The 4,713-nt window shown below is 45.3% G+C and overlaps 1 pseudogene; it reads left to right on the top strand.

The window, feature by feature from the left end:
• Positions 1-3,597: 3,597 nt before the first annotated feature.
• Positions 3,598-3,691, top strand: LOC139078380 (U6 spliceosomal RNA; annotated as a pseudogene).
• The last annotated feature ends 1,022 nt before the right edge of the window (positions 3,692-4,713 follow it).

Genomic DNA, 4,713 nt, shown 5'->3' with positions numbered 1-4,713 from the left:
CAACATGGATGAATCTTGAGGACATTACACTAAGTGATAAAAGTCAGTCACAAAAAGACAAATACCGTATGACTCTACTTATATGAGGATATCTAGAGATTCAAACTCATGAAAACAGAAAGTAGAAGGGTGGTTACCAGGGGATGAGGGGAGGGGAGAAAGGGGAGTTACTGGTTCATGAGTATAGAGTTTCAATTTTGCCAGATGAAAAAGTTCTGGAAATCGATTGCACAACAACGTGAATATAACTAACACTACTGAACTGTCCTCTTAGAAATGGTTAAGGCGGTCAGTTTGATTTTCTGCATTTTATACCACAATCAAAGAAAAAAGGACAAGGAGGCAGTTGGCTATGTATGCCTTGAGCTCAAAAGAAAGATCTAGACTGGAGACAAAATATGTGCAACACTAGGACTTGGTGATCATTGGACTCAGGGTGTAACTGCTTTGAGCAGAAAGATAAAGGCACCTAGGAGCCAGCTTGGGAAATGTCTACAGTTACTGGCTTGAGAGCAAAGAATGAGTCTACAGAGAAGACTGAGGAGGAGTGGGCAGAGAGGTAGAGGGAAAACCAGGAGAGAGCCAAGGGAGAGGAGCATCTGAAGAAGGGAGTGGTCAGCTGTGCCTCATGCTGCTAAGATGTCAAGGGGCAGCCCAACAAAGAGAGAAAAATCCATCAGATTTGGTAAGACGGAAGCTGCAGGTCACATCAGCCAAAGCTGTTCCCATAGAGTGATGGAGGTGAAAGCCAGGGGGTGAATATACAACAGAGAGAAGAGATCACCAGTGTGAGGTCCTGGGGAGGTGTGGGCACCCCAGGGGAGGTGGAGGATTGGCCTTGGAGATGAGGAGGGAAGCTCCACGATGGCAAGCAGGAGGTCAAGGAGAGGGTGAGCGAGGATGCTGACGGGTTTGGAAGTTGCAGAATTTTAATCTACAGCTTCAGTTTTCTCTATGAAATCCGGAAGGAGTGCAGGAGTTGAGTGGGCTAGCAAAAGTGTCACTGAAATGATAGGCTGAGTAAGAGGGAAGGAGAGTGCTGAAGGCTAGGAAAGGGTGGAGATCCCACTGAGGGTGTGAAGGGACGGGGGCCACAGGTGGGCGGAACGAGAGGGCGCTGTGGTCGGAAAGCAGGACGCTTGGACTGGGGGCTTGTGGGGATGAGAAGCCCAAGGTGAGAATCAGGGCATGAGTGGGTGAGGGGGCCACAGGAGAGACTAGAGTGGTGCCACCGGGCGAACCAGCTCTCCTGAGCCACAGTCCAACACAGCGCCCTGCTCTGCCAGTCATCACCAACCCGAGATACCACAGCAACGTGCCGACGACGGAAAACACAGAGCCAAACAGATCCTCTGCCCTCTGCATCCTGTTCCCCGGCTGTTCCCCAGCCAGAGGGACTATATTTTGCACCCAAAAGGTGATCTTAGAACCAGACATTGTAAGAGTATCCATCAAGCCTCGAATGGAGATTTAAAGAAAGAAGGGTGATACCCCTATGATTTTAATCAAAACCAAAACAAAACAGAGTGGCTTGTTTTGTCCGGGGAGGTTAGTTTCAGAGCCTCCCTCTCGGCCTCGCCTCATCTCACTGGTGTGGGTCCCCTTAGAGCAGCGGCTCTCACACTTAGCACCATGTTGGAACCCCCTGGGGAACTTCAGACCTCCTGAGACCGGAGGCCGACCCCCAGAGATTCTGGCTGAATTGGTCTGGCACACAGCGTGGGCTTCGGAGACGTTCGAAGCTCTCCAGGTGGTGCTCACGTACAACCAGGGCTGAGAACCACCGCTGAGCAAGTGCAGAGCTGGATCAGCCGCCTCCCCCAGCACCTGGGCTACAGGCACTCTGAGAACAACAGCCAGTTGCAGGAGTTTCTGGACCATTCTAGAGAACAGCAGGCTCCCCTCTCCTCACAGAACTGCCAGGCTCCAGCCCAGGCCAGAAAGAAAGCCATGCACAGCTGACGTGGTTCATGCCTCCGGGGCCTGGGGGCCCTGCCCAGTTACTGGGTTTGCACATTTGAGCAATCAGGCTGGGCAGCATCCCCAGGAGCACTGCTCAGAGGGAGGAGCGGGGGAGAAAGGCCAAATGGCTTCAGGTGGGGTGTGAAATTGGGCGTGAGGGACAGTCAATCCGCCTGGGAGAAGCGGCCCAGACGGTAAACAAATGGGGCACGGTGGACTGAGACCAAGGTACGCGGACAGCCCAGCGGTCACAGAACTCCAACAGAGCTGCCTTCTCTCCGCACCTCCCGAGAGGAAACTTTCCACCAGGGACAGAGCGCGGGGAGACAGCGTGACGCTGCCGTCCCACGACAAAGCCAGAAATCCAGGCCTGCAGGGGACGTGACGTGCAGCCTTAACCTCAAGCAGGAGCCTCGTGTTCAGGCTCGAACCAGCATGGGAGGTGTAGCCAGGCCTCATGGGGGTCTTTGCAAGGCAAAGAGAGGCCTCCCCTGGGTCCCCAACTGCAGCACCCACAGTGGCACCCAGGACCACCAGATTCACCCACTCTTCCCACAGGGCTCTGTCCACCCCCGTCTGCACCCCACACTTGGGGCTGCTCTGGCCTGTTTGCTCATCTCTGCCTCTACCAAACCTTGGTCATGATGGCACCTCAGAGACTCCCAGAAGAGTCAGTCGTGATGGGTCTACTGGACACATGAATGGAAAGGAGAGGATATAGCCACTGTTCTCAACTGAAGAATCAACAGCTCATAGCTGGAGGGAGTTGTTTTCGGGGGCCTCCTCCAGGCCTGCTGAACCAGGCCCTTTGAAAGTGGGGCTCTGGCATTGGTGATTATTGTCCCTGCTCCTGACTGGGAACCACTGCCCTACAGTCGAAGGGTGTGATGCCAGAGGTGCTTGGCCAAAATGCAGATTTGAGCCGCGAATCATTTGGAAACAGAAATCTACAGAGTAATATCATCCAGTATCATCACAAAACATGATCCATCAGGAATGAGTGGACAGACAATTTAACATGTTAATTTTGAACAAAGGTGCCAAGGTAATTTAGTAGGGAAAAACGAATTTTTTCAACAAATGGTGCTGGAAAGCTGAACATCTGTAAGAAAAAGACATTAACCTTAACTCTTACCTCATACCACACACAAAAAACAGCTCAAGAAATATCATAGAACTAAACACAAAAATTAAAACTGTAAAACTTCCAGGAGAAAATCTCTGTGATCTTGATAGGCAAAGATTTCTTAGGTAGGACACAAAAAAACACTAATTACAAGAGGAAAAACTGGAAATCTGGACTTCATCAAAATTAAAGACTTCTCCTCTTTGAAATTCACTGTTAAGGAAATGAAAAGGAAAGCCACAGACTGGGAGAAAATGTTTGCAATGCTTATTTGCAACAAAAGACTTGTATCCAGAATGTATAAAGAATCTTAAAGTTCAGTAAGAAGTTAAACACCCCCTACACACACAATGGGCAAAAGATTTGAAGAGACATTTCAAAAAGAAGATATACAAATGGCCAGTAAGCACACCAAAAAATGCTCAACATTATAGTCATTAGGAAAATGCAAATCGAAACCACAGTGAGGTACCTCCATACGTTCGTTTAAATAACTAAAACTTCAAAGCCTGCAGTGCACATGTACTAAAATTGGAAGGATACAGAGATTAGCATGGCCCCATGCAAGGGTGACATGAAATCCGTGAAGCATTCCATATTTTTTAATGACAAGACTTAGGAATTGTGAAAGAACATTTGAAGAATTTATATTTGGTTTTTAACACTTCAAAGTTAAGAAAATAAAAATGGAAGATTTCAGGAAGCCTACAACTTCACACTCGACTAGATATCTGTACTTTATACTAAATATCATTTGGTTCCTATTTAGATATTTCTAGAACTAAAACTACTCATTATATTTTCTGATGTTCCACTGATACTAGAGTATCATCTTTGCGCATCACTTGTCATGAATTTTTTTTACTTTTCCCTTAGGAAAAGAAAAGGAGCATTTCTTTACAAGTAAATGTTTTTCAGTTACTGTTGAATGTATACATGTAATTTATCACATATTATATATTTCAATTAAAGTTTAATTACATATTTTATTTATTATATATACATATATAATATGTATATATAAGATGTATATTATAATAATTATATATACATATATAATAAAGAAAATACTGACAAAATCAAGTGTCGATGAGAATGTGAAGTCACTGGAACTCTCATATGTTGTTCATGGGAATTCAAAATGGTACAACCACTTTGGAGAAGCATTTGATAGTTTCTTACTAAATTGAATGTACACATTGTATAATCCAACAACCCCACTCCTTGATATTTACCCAAGAGAAATAAAATATACGTAATACACACACACACAGAGACATACACACAAACCTGTTCATCACAGTTTGATTCCTAATAGCCTGAATCTGGAAACAACTCAAATACTCATCAATAGGCGAAATGAATAAACAAATTGTGGTATGTCCATACAATGAAATGCTACTCAGTAATAAAAAAAAATGAACTATAGACACAAACAACATGGAGGAATATTGAAAGCAAGATGAGCAAAAGAAGTTAGACACAGAAAATTACATACATATGAAATTCCAGAAGGAATGACAGTAACAAAAAGAAATGGAAGTCTGGAGCCAAGAGGGTAGTTGATTGACTGCACAGGAGTATGAGGGAACTTTCTGGGGTGAAGGAAATACTCTATATCATGA

The sequence above is a fragment of the Equus przewalskii genome, chromosome 1 (assembly GCF_037783145.1).
Source record: "Equus przewalskii isolate Varuska chromosome 1, EquPr2, whole genome shotgun sequence".
Classification (NCBI taxonomy): Eukaryota; Metazoa; Chordata; class Mammalia; order Perissodactyla; family Equidae; genus Equus; species Equus przewalskii.
This window is presented reverse-complemented; position numbering and strand designations above follow the sequence as displayed.